Consider the following 17,070-nt stretch of genomic DNA (forward strand, 5'->3'; position numbering starts at 1 on the left):
AGGTCCAGCGACCTTTCCCCTTTTGAGCGATTTTAATTGTTTCTCTATCCCTCTGTCGTCTGTTTCGATATCTACCATTCTGTCATCTGTGCGACAATCTAGAGAAGGAACTACAGTGCAGTCTTCCTCTGTGAAACAGCTTTGGAAAAAGACATTTAGTATTTCGGCCTTTAGTCTGTCATCCTCTGTTTCAGTGCCATTTTGGTCACAGAGTGTCTCGACATTTTGTTTTGATCCACCTACCGCTTTGACATAAGACCAAAATTTCTTAGGATTTTCTGCCAACTCAGTACATAGAACTTTACTTTCGAATTCATTGAACGCCTCTCGCACAGCCCTCCTCACACTACATTTCGCTTCGCGTAATTTTTGTTTGTCTGCAAGGCTTTGGCTATGTTTATGTTTTTGCTGTGAAGTTCCCTTTGCTTCCGCAGCAGTTTTCTAACTCGGTTGTTGTACCACGGTGGCTCTTTTCCATCTCTTACAATCTTGCTTGGCACATACTCATCTAACGCATGTTGTATACGATGGTTTTGAACTTTGTCCACTGATGCTCAACACTATCTGTACTTGAGACAAAACCTTTGTGTTGAGCTGTCAGGTACTCTGTAATCTGCTTTTTGTCACCTGAGAAACATTCAATTACAACCCCTTAAGTAACAAAATGTTTCACTGTTCATTTTTTATAAAAAACACAACATTTGCCGCAAAGGCAACACGTAGTGGTTCATTGACAGACTAAATGCAGCCCCCATATAACATCATCATTTCCATACGAGCATGTACACAGGATGGCTTTTGCACACCTGTGTTGTAATAGTGAAGTAATGGAATGGCTGTGCACTCACTCGCATAGAGGCGGTGGTGGGTTCCTGGAATTCCCCTGGGACGTCTGCTGGCACGGTGGGCTCATTCAGCAGCAAGCAGGGAACCGCGGAGCATATTGCCCTTGCAGCAAAAGTTTGTTTCGACTGGCGGGCAGTGACCACCGCCATTCACCTCAGCTGGTCAACCTGCTGGGCTAGTTTCTTGTGTCACACGAGGGTGTGTGACTACAGCTGAGCCATAACGCGAAGTCCATTCTAATGCCCTTGTCTCATTTGCCAGTTGCAACTCTCTTGTGCTCCACTCAACGTTACTGGTGTAACCTCAAACAGTTTAGAATACATATATTAATAATACATTCCTCATAAAATACATACATATTCCAGTCCAATTGCACCTCCTTAAATAACAACCTACAATATCTTTCTCATCTTACAATAATTTTAATGAATCTGCTCAATTATATAATCAATTTTTATTATAATTAATTACTGTTAATACTTAAGGGATTCCTATTCCTTCAAAGAGACGTCTTTACACATTTAATTTATATCATTCCTTGCAAGATTCGTATTTACATTTAATTTACTTTACGATAGTTGATTTATGATCGTAATTCACTTACACATTTTCTAAACTACTTTTTTATTTTCATAATGACAGTTTTCTCATTATTCTTTTGGTTGGGATGTTTACATTAATCTTTTCAAATGGTTACTTATTGTTCACGTGCACTAGTAGTTAGCCCAGTAAATGACAAGTAACTGTACACTTCCTATGTTTTACCTGTCACCCAAATCTACTGTAGCCACTCTATATACTTTACCATCTCACCACGTTACTTATATTCCGATCTCTTAAACTGGTACTTTTCCTCTGGTAAATCAAATTCTCCATACATTCACTACCTTTCATCTTATGAATTCGTTTTATTACTTATACAGTGGGTTCTTTAAATTGTGGCGACTGCTGATCTGAAACATAAATGCATACATAATATAGTTCTCAACTGATACGTGAAAATTTACAGTACAACCTGTAACCTACTTTGTGCGATTTTACTAAAGTGGGTCCTTACGTTATCGTCTCTTACGCTTAATTGTTACCTTTTTTTCCCTCATTTGCAATGGCTTTTGTTTGGTCTCTTCTCATGTAAATCCACAACTAACTTGCTCCTTCCTTCTCTTCGTGGTTTCTTTCAAAAGTTCATCTATGAGTCCTGTCAACACTCCCATCAACAAGAAACTCCCATCAACAAGAAAATAGTATTTAAATCAGCGTATTGTATTCTCACCAGTTATCCGCATATTGCTGTGTTCTTTCATGCCTGCTAAATCCTCACAGTTCAGCATTCCTTCACGTCTAATAAATCCTTACAATGTAGCATTCCTTCATGTCTGCTATCAAATTATCGAGCTCCGTGGCTTCTTGCTCGGTGCTTCTTCTCATCTGGCGAGCATATGAAAAATAAACCTCAACCAATACGCACATCTCCATCTGGGCAACCACAGCTAACGATCTGTCTCATGCTTCTCTCCTCAGTATCTGTTATACTACTTTTCTGACTCCTTCTGATGACAATTCGGACTTATTCCATGCGAAAAATGGCGTCTGTGACCTCCTAATACTTTTTTTTATTTAATTATCACTGGTGCTTTATATTATTTAACACCTTCTTCTCTTAAGCAGCATTATTTGTAGAGTTTCTATAACAATCTGCCCCGTTGACCGAAATTTTGTACACAATTTTTACAATTCCCTTCCACTTGATAATGTTGCATAGAATGGCCTCAGACCATTTTCTTCGCTTCACTAACGTTTCCTGATTTCCAAGCATGTACTGACCGCCTCATTATCGTCCTGATATGGGTTTTGTGCAGATACGCTAAGTATCAGAAAACAAGAAGAAAAGGTTCATGGTAACAAGGGTTAAAGACACTAATCTACACAAAAAGAACAAATCATGGCCATGATAATATACAGGGTGGGACAAATAAAAACGGCCCAGACCTCGAACTGCACATGCATCCCTACCGAGTGTCTGCTGTTCATGCGTTAAAACCAGCAGATGCTAATCAGCGAGTCTAATTTTGCGAGTGGCTGTTCACTGAGGTAACAATGAATGGGTTGGACATGGATCTGTTCTTTGTCTGATGAAGCCTGGTTTCACCTGAATGGTTATATCAGTTCACAGAATGACAGATTCTGGGCAGCGGAGAATCCACATAACTTACACGAAACACCATTGTATGATCAAAAGCTTGGGGTTTGGTGTGCGGGGTCTACACGCTGCATTATTGGCCCCACCTTCTTTCATCAGGGCTGACTTCGGCGCGTTACATTGCCAACATTTTGAAACCATTAACAGAGGAGGAAAAGACCTACAGTTACTACCAACAGGATCGATAAACTGCTCATACGACCAACCGAGCCTTGAACCACATTTACACAATCTTCACACTAGTCAGAGTTGTTACCAGAGGTCAATCTGGTTGCGGCCCTAGCTGGCTACCCCACTCACCTGACCTGTCAGTGTGTGATTGCTTTGTGTGAGGGCCCTCAAGTCTAAGGTGTATCGCAACAACCCTCACAGTCTTCAAGAACTACAGCAGAACATATTGGATGAGACTGCAGCAATTCCAGCAGTTCTGCTTCGATCTGCATTCAGCAACTTGCAGAGCAGGGCTCGAAAGTGCAAAGAGATGAATGGTGGTCACTTTCAACATCTGAATAGTTAGGTTAGTACTGTATATCCTTTCCTCTGCTGTGTTTCTTTTCACCCTGGTAATATGATCTCTGGGGAACTTTTATTTGCCCCACACTGTACTATTTACATAACCCTAACTAATATAATACAAAATCTTATCGCCTCATGGCGTTACAACCCTGCATGAATCTTAACTTCTTCAACAAATTTCCTCTAATGTCCTCTCCACAGCAGTTCTCCGTCATCCTCTAACTCACAGAGGTTTCATATCTTCTTCCACATCGTTTGTCCACCGCTTTCGTGGTCTTTGTCTCTGTTTCCTCCAGCTGGCCTCCATCCAGTATCCATCTAAGGACAGGTCCAAGCCAGGCTACTCTCCTATTTTTCATTGTTCTTACAATGCCAGTGTTCGTTCTACATCTCTAGAGAACATTGTTATCTTGAAGTGTCCCATAGATATTACGCAGAACCCTGCGTTCAAATATCTTGAGCTGCTGCTCATCGCCGGCCGCTGTGGCCGAGCGGTTGTAGGCGCTTCAGTCCGGAACCGCGCGACTGCTACGGTCGCAGGTTTGAATCCTGCCTCGGGCATGGATGTGTGTGATGTCATTAGGTTAGTTAGGTTCAAGTAGTTCTAAGTTCTAGGGGACTGATGACCTCAGAAGTTAAGTCCCATAGTGCTCAGAGCCATTTGAACCATTTTGCTGCTCATCAACTCTCGTTAGTAACCATGTTTCACATCTGTAGGTTACTGGCCTGATCATGACGTAATTTGTTCGGTTGAATATTTAATAACCTAGGGACCAATAATTTCTTAAAGGCGTGGAATCATCTATTACCACTCAGGATGCGCTGTTTTATTTCAGCTGACATGGAGTTTGTCCTATTAATATTAGGTCCCAGATAAAGTTCTGCACATGTTCAAAATTGGAATCAGCTGCTGATAGTTCATCCAAGTTATAATTTTCATACCTCGTGAAATGCATCTACTTGGTCTTCACTTCACTAATAGCAGGGCCCATAGGTGGTGTGCCTTCTTTTGGCTCTCCTATTGCCCTCTCTAGTGAAACTCTTCTTCTACTCGTTATCTCTACATCATCATCATATGCATATATGTGGGTCGACTTTGTGTCTATGTAACCAAACATTTGAACCTTTTGAGTTGCTGCTTCAAGAGAAAAACATTGTAGAGAAGGTATCCCCTTGTCTGACGCCTTTACTGATGCTAAACCATTTACTGAGTTCTCCATCCACTCGCACTGTAGCCTTGGAACCAGCCAATGTTGCTCGGATAAGTGAAACTAACTTAGATGGTACACCAATCAGTACCAAAACATTTAGCATTTCTGCCCTGTCAAGACTATAAAAGGCCCGCTTAAAGCCTATGTAAAGGTTATGAAGCTCAATATTATACACATACACTTTTTCGTGTATTTGCCTCAGTACAAATATTTGATCTGTTGCTGACATTGTAGGCCGAAACCCACACTAATATTCTCCCAGAATCTCTTCTGCGTATGGAACCAACCTGTTGTAGATAATACTAGAGAGAATCTTATAGATTACACTAAGCAAGGTAATTTTTCAATAATCCGAACAACAAGTCTTCTCTCCTTTCTTATGGATTGACTGGATTAACCTTAAGGTCCACTCTTCTGAGATTCCTTCCTGACTCGAGACTAAGTTGATAAGTTTGTGGATTCGCTTATGGAGACCATTTCCTCCATTTTTAACAGTCTACCGTTATTGCATCAGTTCCAGGTGCCTTGTATTTTTTTAGACAGTGCATTATGTTCTGTACCTCCTCTAATATGGGTTCTTCTACCTCTAGATCTGCAGTGTAGAGTGGGTGCTCACTTCTGGTAGGATTGCCCTCCAGAATTCCTGTGAAGTGTTCTCTCTTCCTATCCAGAGCATCTTGTTTATCTATCAGCGCATTTCCCTCTTTGTGCTTACATGCTGTCATTTTCGATCTATACTCTTAAGTTCCTTCTTTAATTTTCTTATAAAACTTTTTTCTCTCATTCCTTTAATAGTGCTCTTCCATTTCCTCTATTTTTCTCCCTATGGCTTCCCTTTTTTCCTCCTACATACCGTTGCTGCCTCTATTCTCTTTTCATTATATAATGCCTGATTTGATCCCATATTCGCTTTAATCACTTCAGTCTTGCTTCCTTTTTCTGTTCCACTGCCTGCCTACATTCATCATCATACCAGTCTTCATTTCTAAGTCTCCTTGTTTCTCCCTGTATATCATGCGATGTTCTCAAAATGGCTCCTCGGGAAGTGTACACATTTTCCATATCAAATGCCCACCCCTTTGTTACTAATATATGGTCTATTTGGTTTTGCTTCTGTTCCTAATATTTTCCAGCTCCCTTTGTAGATAATTTTCGTTGGGAAACAGATACTTACTACCTTTTATTTGTTCACACAGGTAAACTGGGCAGCCTTTTTACTGTTATTACTAGTTGCACTGAGCAGTCTTTCCTTACCAAATACGCATCTCAAAGTCCCTTCTTTGGCATTGTAGTCGCCAAGGACTATTTTGGAGTCGTATCTAGTTGTTCCACCACAAAACTCCTGTAGCTTATCATGGAAACCATCTACTACGACTTCATATGACTCTTCTACTGACACATATACATCACTAAGGTGGCATATTGAAATTTGCCTTTGATATGCAGAATACATATTCCTTCATCATGTGGAGTGAAAGCAATAACAAATCTATGGATATCCTTGGAGAGCACAAATCCAACTCTATGCTCCCATTGTCTTTCGTCTTTTCCTGAATAATATAGGGAGAATTTATGCTTATTAATCTCACCCTTATACTTCCATCTGATTTCCTGAAGGGCAACAAACTCATTCCATCCCTTAGGGTCTCTTCTGCAATAGCATTCATAGCTCCTATACGCGGCAGTGTATGCACGTTCCATGTTCCAAATTAAGCACCAGTACATCCACATTCATGTTCCTTGGTGCAATTCGTCTTTATAAGGGCAGTCAGGCATTCCTTATTAAATTATTCGCGATGATAGCCTTTTTACAAAGCAGGGGTATCGACCCTGTGCTCTACACCCAACCTGGAGGACCAGGCTTTCATTTAGCTCCCCTAAAGAGGTTGATGATCTAGTCTATAGAGCCTCCCCCCCCCTCACTCTATGGTGTGGAACATGCATCGTGTGGCTCCTCCGCTGGGATCAATCCGGCTTGGGTGACCATGCCAGCAGCTGCACTACCGCCAGCAAAGCCCCTAGCTTCTTCAGAGCTCACAAGCCTCCCTGCCCAGCACATTAAGTCCTTTCAAGAAGTTGGTATTCACTGGGGTGTTACCTCAAACGTAATTACTAGAATATTTACGAGTCTGCCTTTCCTGTGGACGATGACTCCTTCTTATCCTTCTCAACTGAAAATCCTCAAATTTGATATCCACTTCATCTCTTCATAGCAATATCGACATCCACTAGTCTCTCTCTTGCATTGTTCACTTTGAAACATGATAACTTATCTACGTATATGACTTACAACGGTCGAGCAGCGGTCATGTACCAAATAGTTTTATCTTGTGACTTCGGTTTTACATATTTTACGGAAAAGAATGACATGAGAGCAGTTGTTTTTTTATTTTTTGTGCCAATGATTTGATATCAGCTGGTCTGCCTCATGTATCGTTATATCCAAATGGGTTATAAATGTTAATCTACATTCAGATCCGATGATGGCACCTTTAGTGTGTTGAAACCGGTTATCCAGCAAACAGTATTTAAGCGATTTTGGCTTTTGAATTATTTCTACAACAGAGTGATCGCCCCACTATGCGCTGTGTGTTCACTGTAAAATAAAGTTAAAGTTTCAGTTATCAGAATAATAAACTCACATATTAGGACTTAAATCAAAACAGAAAGTACGAACTATAACAAATCTTAACAGGAAATAGAGCGTAGGATAATGTTTTTAGAATTACGGATACTTTATTAGAAACGGGACAAAATCTACATCTGACATAAAATATTCCAAGAATCCTTCATTCGTTTCTGAAGCTGTCGTTTTAGGATTTCTTGCAACTGGCTGCAAAGGTCGCACATCGTTATCTCTGGAAATGAGTTCTCTCTATGTTCCACAAATAATTTCACCAGTTTTTGTACCCTCGTTATCAAAACTCTAAGGCGTTGTGTTATCGGAGAAAATTATGAAGAGAAACGCAAATTAGCACACAGTCAATGACAGTACTTAACAGTTTAATTTCTAATGGGTAACGGAAAATTTTGAACACTGATACCGGCAACTCGAAGACACTTTTAACTATATGACTTGCTCGAGACAGTTTATAATTAAGAACCATTTTCACAAAACTTTTGTTAAAGCTAGTTGCAGAATGTCTCATGACATACACCACCAAGACAAAAGTGCTGTCAGTTATCAAAATATAAGGCACTGGCAACGTGGCACCAAATATATCTTTAGCCATTCGTAAATTCACAGGGCTGTTTTCAAGTTTTTAGTAGAGAATACTGGTTTTGCACCCTCTAACATCAGACAGTCGGACGCGACAACGTACTTTAACCCACGTGAAGCAACACTTACAACCAGATAAGGCAAGCAGAACTATGCACTGAGTACCCCTGTAATTGAAATGTCCAGGTACAGTGTTCTTTGGTCGTTGCGGCCGAAAATTTTCGACATCAAGTGCACTCACTTCATCGGCAATAATTGCCTTCAACCATTGCCTTGAAGTTGTACTTATAATTTAGCACTTAACCGAAAAATATGGCCTATTTCATCCGTAAGAGTTAAAATGTCTCGAAAATGTGTAACTAAATAATTTGCTAATTAAAAGAACATTTTTAGTGTTCGCGTTTTACATGGTGACGGCACAAGGCCGTTTCTCAGTATAAGACTCCGTTTTGAAACGAATCGAAATTAATAAGGAAGAGTTCATAAAATAAGATGAGAAAATCTGGACACAAAGGAGTTATTCACTCTGTCACTGAAATGAGTATGCCGGCCGCGGTGGTCTAGCGGTTCTAGGCGCGCAGTCCGGAACCGCGCGACTGCTACGGTCGCAGGTTCGAATCCTGCCTCGGGCATGGATGTGTGTGATGTCCTTAAGTTCGTTAGGTTTAAGTAGTTCTAAGTTCTAGGGGACTGATGACCACAGTAGTTAAGTCCCATAGTGCTCAGAGCCACTGAAATGAGTCACGAAACCAAAGAATCTGGCTGAACTACCAACATTAGAAAACTGACTCACGCAATAAAATAAACGCCTCATTATTTTCTTTATATCTGTTTACTTACGAGAAAAGGTTGTAATTCAGCTACAATGATCTGTGTGCTCCAGAAAATGAACTTGCCGAAGCTGTGTTTCCTTCAACAGCTTTTTCATCCTACACTAATGAGAGCATTGATTATCATGCAGACGATATCTTTCATTTCTCTACACCTCTGACGAAGAAAGAATGAAAATCTTATTAGAATCAAGTGTTCTTTTCGTAAATTCACGTTTTTAAAGCAAATTTCTACAGCAATCAACTTACATTCTGTGCACACTCCATCGGTGCACCAATTACGGGCAGAAAAACTTGCAATTACAAAGAAAGTAGCACTAAACACCGCTAATAACATTCGGTACTATTTGTAATGTCTCTCGCTGAAGTTAGTAAAAGAGCACCAAATATGGAGCTAATGAGCTCACGAAGCTCCTTGCGATTGAGTCGTTAAAAGCAGGCTCATAAGCCATGTTGGAAATAAAGGGAAAGCGCAAGCTTAAACGAAATATGAAACACAAGGTAACAATGAAGAGAGGAACGAAAACGAAAGAGCGTAGATGTACCTTCTTCTCCCACACGTCAGCAGACCGTGGTGTTGTGGTTACGGCTGCTGAATCTCGATCACGGGGCCACAGGATCAATTCCCAGCCGGGACAAGGATTTTCTCCGCTCGGAACTTGCCGCGTGTGTTGTCTTCATCATCATTTCATCACTATTGACGCGCAAGTCACAGAAGTAGCGTCAAATAAAAAGGCTTGCACCACACGACTGAACTCACCAGGAGGAGACTCACGGCTAAAAATGCAAAATGCACATTTTATTTCTACCAGTCACGTTTAGTCGTAATTAACAAAGACGTATGACATAACTGTCAATAGGACCATGCCTCGTAATGTAATGTGCTGTTCAAGCCGACCTTCGTGTTGTTACCCATTTGCCAGTCAACAGATCGCTATCTTTCTACGTTCCTAGTGAATCATGCATAGTTCGTAATGTGTTTGGAAAATGTATTACTATCGGCTCAAATCAGTAAAAAGTTCGACCGAATGGTACCACATATTCATTGGGCTTTATTCCGAAAGCACCATATTAGACAAAAAGTTGTACACGGATATTAACCGACACTTGCAGCCGATTTGTTCTCAAGACTGGATTCCTGTGTGTACCAGGAGCGTTGCATATTCTTGCGAATAATGGTTAAATTGTCTTGCAATAACATGAAATACAAATATGACTATGGTGTCATTTAAAAACGCGCAACAGGTTCCTTCACTTGTTGCAAGTATAGCATCACGGTTCATTATTCTAACAAACGACCACGTAGCATAATATCTTATATATTGTATTAAACAAAAAACAAATACTGTTGCAGAATTTGGTGATCTCTGGGCGGCATTGTTGTGAGGTGCAAATAGTGGCATCCTCTTAGGTGTCGAGCTACACATGTTGTGGGATTCACTGGCAGGCAAAAGCTCTTGTGGGCCACAAAGAAGCCACTGCGAGGACCGCAGGGCGTTCACTCCCACGTTGTCTGTGGATAATTGTCGTATGTTCAGAGCAGAGACCACCAAGCGTAATCGGGGACAACTCGTCTAACGTGGAGGGGGTTTTCGCCATCTCTGTCGGTTATATTTATAGATGTTGAGGGTCAGCTGACAATCCTTATTCCAAATGTCGATCCTCTGCAGGTCTTCCTGCATTTCGTTACAATTTCCTAGCGCTGTGACTCCGCTATATACATCATTATACGCAAAAAACCTCATGGAACTTTCGACGTCATCCATTAGGCCAGTTATGTATACACAGAGGTGATGAAAACCATGGGATTCCTCCTAATATCGTGTCGAACCTCCTTTTGCCCGGCGTAGAGCAGCAACTCGGGGTGTCAGGGATTCAACAAGTTGCTCGAAGTTCTCTGCAGAAATATAGAGGCCTGCTGCCGCTATCATCATCATCAGCCAATTCAATCATTAAATGATGTGGCCTCTTCGAGTCGTGGATTCAGGTGGGCTTTCAGCAGTCTTCTCCAAGTGGGACGGTTTTGGGCAGTTCTCTGCCAGGTGTTACCAGCGATCTTATTCATGTCTTTGTCCCATCTGTCTGGTGGTCTTCCTCTAGGTCTCCGGTGCTCTCTCGGACTCCACTCCAGTACTAGCTTCGTCCATCTGTTGTCTTTTCTTCTTGCAACGTGGCCAGCCCACTGCCATTTCAAGGAACCTACTGTCTCTAAGATGTCATTAACCTTCGTCACAGACCGGATGTCATCTGCCGCTATAGCCTTACATAATTGCGAAAGTGTTGCCCGTGCAGGATTTTGTGCATGAACGAACCTCTCGATTATGTCCCATAAATGTTCAATGAGATTCGTGTCGAGCGATCTCTCTTCAAGCCACTCGCGAACACCTGTGGCCCAGTGGCAGGGTGCAGTATCATCCACAAACATTCCATCGTTGTTTGGGAACGTGAAGTCCATGAATGGATGCAAGTGGTCTCAAAGTAGCCGAACACTGACATTTTCAGTCAATGATCGGTTCAGTTTGACCAGAGGACCCAATCTATTCCATGTAAACACAGCTCACACCATTATGGTGCCACCACTAGCTTGCAAAGTGCCTTGTTGACAAATTTGGTCCATGGTTCAAATGGCTCTGAGCACTATGCGACTTAACTTCTGAGGTCATCAGTCGCCTATAACTTAGAACTAATTAAACCTAACTAACCCAAGGACATCACACACATCCATGCCCGACGCAGGATTGGAACCTGCGACCGTAGCGGTCGCTCGGTTCCAGACTGTAGCGCCTAGAACTGCACGGCCACTCCGGCCGGCTTTGGTCCATGGCTCCGTGGCGTCTGCACCACACTCTAACCCTGCCATCAGCTCTGACCAACTGAAATCGTGACTCATCTGACCAAGCCACAGTTTTCCAGTCGTCCAGGGTCCAACCTATTCGTATATGGGTACGAACCCAGAAGAGGAGCTGCAGACAATGTCGTGCTGTTAGCAAAAGCATTCGCGTCGATCGTCTTCTGTCATTGCCCATAAACGCCAAATGTCGCCGCTCTGTCCTAACAAACACGTTCGTCGTACGTCCCACACTGATTTCTACGGTTCATTCATGCAGTGTTGCTTGTATGTTAGCACTGACAACTCTACGCAAAAGCGGCTGCTCTCGGTCGTTAAGTGAAGGCCGTCGACCACAGTGTTGTCCGTGGTGAGAGGTAATGCTTGAAATTTGGTATACTTGGCATACTCCTGACACTGAGGATCCCAGGATATTGAAGTCCTTGATGATTTCCAAAGGGAATGTCCCATGTGTCTAACTCCAACTACCATTCCACGTTAAAAGTCTGTTAATTCCCGTTGTGCAACCACAATCACGTCGGAAGCCTTTCCACATGAATAACCTGAGTAAAAAACAAAATTCCGCCAGTACACTGCCTTTTTATATCTTGTGTACGCTATACTGCCCCCCTCTGCATATATACATATCGCTATCCCATCACTTCCTTCGCCTCAGTGTGTTGTGGACAGGAATGATCCTAGAACACTCCCACCGACCGAGATAGCGCAGTTGTTAGCACACTAGACTTGCATTCGGGACGACTACGGTTCAAATCTACATCCAGCCATCGAGAGTTAGGTTTTCCGTAATTTTCATAAATCGCTCCACGCAAATGCTGAGATAGTTCCTCTGAAAGGACACGGCTTATTTTCCTCCCCATTCTCAAAAACAAACAATCCGAAATTATGCTCCGTCTTTAATAGCCTCGTTGTCGATGGGACGTAAAACCCTAATCTTCTTTTTAGAATACTCTCTTGGCGTACGCCCGAAACTACTTTTTTCCACCTGAAGATTTCTCTCCATTAAGAACGGCACACTGTGGTCTGTTTGGAAGGAACTCTTCAGTCCAGTCACAAATCAGTTGAGGGTCAACTGCTAATCACGACGTGTCGATCCTTTGCAGGTCTTCCTGCATTTCTCTACGATTTTCTAGCGTTGTGACTCCTCTATGCAGTATACACCATCATCGGTGAACAGTCTCACGGAAGTTCTGACATCATCCACTACACCATTTATTTCTCTTCGTTAAGAATGGCATACCTTGTTCTGTCTGGAAGGAACTTCGTTCGCTCGTGTTTTACTCATTTAGCGACAGTTTCCGCGCGTAACTGGCGAAGAAAGGAATATGTGGAAATAACTATTTACAAAAAGGGATATGACGGTCAGAGATGAGAATAACGCCCATTGCTGTAGAGGATACAGTAGCTGGCCAAAATTGTAGAGGAAGACAGAAACTGAAATATATACAACTGAGAGAGCCGGCCGCGGTGACCGAGCGGTTCTAGGAGCTTCAGTCCGGAACCGCGCTACTGCTACGGTCGCAGATTCGAATCCTGCTTCGGACATGGATGTGTGTGATGTCCTTAGGTTAGTTAGGTTTAAGTAGTTCTAAGTTATAGGGGACTGATGACCTCAGATGTTAATTCCCATAGTTCTCAGAGCCATTTTTGAGCCATATACAACTGAGGACCTTTGGTGTAATTGCTACTCTGATATGAAGACTGGCAAACAGGCGAAATCATGACAGGCCTCTTTTAAACAGTCTGAAGTTTATCATGTAAAATAAAAAGAAGCATATAAGGCGAGTGCATTGAAATATGCCTCAACTGTGTGAAAAATAGCAATAAATGTTCATACAAATAGCAATAGCGTATCACTGAGTGAAAAAATGGGATTTCAGTTCTTTTTCCTTTTAATTTCATTTCGCTTTCGCACCTAAGAGCCATTTAGCAAGCTGAACTGTAAATAACTGACATACAGTACAAAACATAATTTCACGACATAATAAGCAAGCACGTATAAAGATCCAAGTTTGACAAAGGAAGCCGCGCGGGATTAGCCGAGCGGTCTGGGGCGCTGCAGTCATGGACTGTGCGGCTGGTCCCGGCGGACGTTCGAGTCCTCCCTCGGGCATGGGTGTGTGTGTTTGTCCTTAGGATGATTTAGGTTAAGTAGTGTGTAAGCTTAGGGACTGATGACTTAAGCATTTGAGACCCATAGGGTAAAAAAGGAATTTTTAAGCGTACTGTTCATTGGCATGTATGCACAGTATTGAACATAGATCTGGTGAATTTAAAGCATAACACAATGAACAATGCAACAATATTAGCGATTAACAGTGATCGTCTTGCTCTGGTTGGAAGTTCGGTGGTGTTGGGACACAATTATAAATATTCAAAGACACGTTTAACAAAGGTATTTGATACGCTGTGTGAAATTTTACAGAATATTTTGACAAACTGAGTTGTTTTGGCAACACAGATTTACTAAATAAAACGGAAAGGAATAAGAGCAATAGCGATACATATGTTCGAAGCCCAAGTTGAAGTTAGTTTACAAATAAAACACTCTAAAATGAAACGACTGTTGTCACAGTTCCCAGTGCTGCGTTATTACTCCAAAGATACCTAGTCATCTTGTAAAAATGTATAATGGTCTTTATTATATGCGTAATTATTCAAAGAAAGTAGAGTGGCGGTGCTATAAGAGAACTCTGCTTCCAGGCGACGTGACTGTTGTCTTTTTCTCTTTCATTTTGAACATGCAAAGAGGAAGCGATTCATGTCACATTATGTAGCGTTAGTGCAGTCACAGAACGGAGTTGGAATAATTCCAGTGCTGGTGAAAGTGCATCGGCAAACTTCCGTGTTTGAATCTCATTCCGTAGATAGTGGATACCAGCCATCTGGGTAAGTGAACTGGATACAGACACATCATCTTCCCCTGAAGAACGGAACGTAACAGTCCTCTTGCTATTTCTGAAAAGAATTTGTGGGCAGAAGATACAATTCAAAAGGCTAAAGTTTGAGGTCGATAAAACTTGCGGATTTTAGCAAGAATATCGACTTCTTAAATATGAACGATTCCGCAGTGAGATTTATCCCACAGGAATTCTATCGACAGACTTTGAATGTCACGCTGGAAGCAACGCAAAATAATTGCTAAGGTGAGGCTACTCGGTTTTGAATTAGGATATTCAGCTACGAAAGGCTGTCGTGTCCTGACATAGGATAAAGGGAAGCCAGGGGGTTGAGGTCAGTCTGGAATTTCCGAGCGACGAGGAGCAAATGCAGTAAGACAAATTCCCAGTGAAGGCAGTCGATGATTTGGATCAGCGCCAAAAACTGTCACAGGGCACCTACGAGAGATTCGGATTCTGGGACTCGAACTCTACAGGATGCTTGCAGCAGCAGACTCATGGAATTCAGGGGTCTGATTAACCCTACTTATTTGCGATCAGACCAACTGAAGGCTAATTTTAAACATTAGAAAAATCAAAGGAGACAATTGGTTGTACAACAGCAGTCACTGTCTGAAGTCACGGCGGTGGGTGCTAACAGAAGTAGCGAGCGCTAGCAGCACGTTAAGTACAAACTTCAGAGCAGCACTCCAACTGAGAAAAACAGACATGTCGAAGCTTACCGTGGCTGGCCACGAGCGACGAAAATTCAGCGCCCCAGAGATCGGACTAAAAACTCCACCTGAATACAAAAACACTGGTTTTAAAGAATCTTGGAGGCGCATCTTTTCTCCCTTCCTATAGTCGACCCACCAATCCACCCGCACTTAACAAGCTTCGACCAATCTGGCGAGTCGCTCTGCACCTCCTGGGCACCCCTGGCCAACCACACTTAGATTCCTCCCCTACTCCTCCTCGATAGGTAGGGACGCTTCTAGATTTCATATTGCCAAACTTCAAATTTGGTATCAACAGCATTCAGCTGAAATCTTAATGTCACTGCCACTCCTATTATGACCAGCAACAACAGTGTTTTACGTCACTTGGCCTCGCCTCCGTCCTCCTGTCGGTGGGAACTGCTGTAGTAGGACTCTAAACTGTGTAAACCCAGTGACGTTGCAGTTCTGAGGAGCAAGTATCAAGCTTGCTGCCTGTGCCGAGACGTGCCTTTTCGTGGCCATCTTCTACAGTTACTCCTTACAACAGCGTCTAGGCGGTGGATGGAGTTACCAGTTAATTCTCTGAAGTGAAACTACTCCCGTGGGACAGCTTCCCAGAGTGTGTGCAATTTGCAGGGTTCTAGTGTTACAATTTTTCCGCAGCTCGTGGTCTTGCGGTAGCGTTCTCGCTTCCCGCGCACGAGGTCCCGGGTTCGATTCCGGCGGGTCAGGGATTTTCCCTGCCTCGAGATGACTGTGTTCTGTTGTGTCGTCTTCATCATCATCATTCATCCCCAATACGGTCGAAGGAAGGCAATGGCAAACCATCTCCGCCTGGACCTTGCCTAGTCGGGTCTCGCACCGTCCCCTACGCTCCTCGGAGTATGGGACCTCATCATCATCATCAGTGTTACTATCTATCTCCGGTAACCTAAACGCTACCACATTGGCCTGCTCTCTGCATTGTGTCTCTGATTTCCTGCCTCGGCGTGCCCTTGATGGCTCCCAACAACCTTAAACGTAACAACGTACAAGTCATTATGTCGTCCATATATGACAAGGCAGCCTTATTTTCTAGTATCAACAGAGAGGATGAGAAGCACTGATAGCAGAGGCCTGAGCGCCCAGTCAGAAACGAGTGGCCTCCCGTCAGAGGCGAATCTAGTGAATAGAGGCTGTGACTTCACAGATTAGTAATAAGCGCGAGCGATGTACGGCGTAAGGCGGTGGTTGCGCTTCGCGGAAGCCGGCTGACCTTCCTGCTGTACTGACGTGGCCGAGCGCCACAGGCAGTTCCACTCGCCCGCACAGACAAGACAACCACACAACCTGGCACCCGGCACCTGCTTAGATCCACGGGGCTCCGCCTTCGTTCTTAGAATACCTATCGCTGACGTTTAAATCTGCATCTATACTTCGCAAGCCACCTAACGCTGTGTGGCGGAGGGTACTTTTGGTACCACTAACACTTAGCTCTATATTCGTTGTTAACAAATTTCTCCTCTTCAGAAACGCTTTCCTTGCCGTTGATAGTCCACATTTTGTTATGACCACTGTCGGTAAGCCTCTGATTAGTCCTAATTTCTCGAATTTTCTCGTCGTGGCGACTTCGCGAGATGTGTGTTGTCCGACTCTTCCCGGAAAGTGCTTTCTCAAAACTTCAGTAATAAACCTCTCCGTTTTCTGGGCAAAGCGACTAGGTTAGTAGTAATTGCACCAGACACGCGTGTTTCGAAACGTTTCTTCTGTATGAATGAAAAGAGAAAACTGGAATAAATTTTAACTTAAGCAAAGGACTACA

General features: G+C 42.8%; 1 protein-coding gene across 1 annotated transcript in view; it reads left to right on the forward strand.

Annotated features, from left to right (window-relative positions):
• LOC124723141 (plasma membrane calcium-transporting ATPase 3) overlaps positions 1 to 17,070 on the forward strand; it is a 720,425-nt gene that overhangs the window by 329,604 nt on the left and 373,751 nt on the right. The gene's annotated exons all lie outside the window — the stretch shown is intronic.

This window comes from Schistocerca piceifrons, chromosome X (genome assembly GCF_021461385.2).
Source record: "Schistocerca piceifrons isolate TAMUIC-IGC-003096 chromosome X, iqSchPice1.1, whole genome shotgun sequence".
Classification (NCBI taxonomy): domain Eukaryota; kingdom Metazoa; phylum Arthropoda; class Insecta; order Orthoptera; family Acrididae; genus Schistocerca; species Schistocerca piceifrons.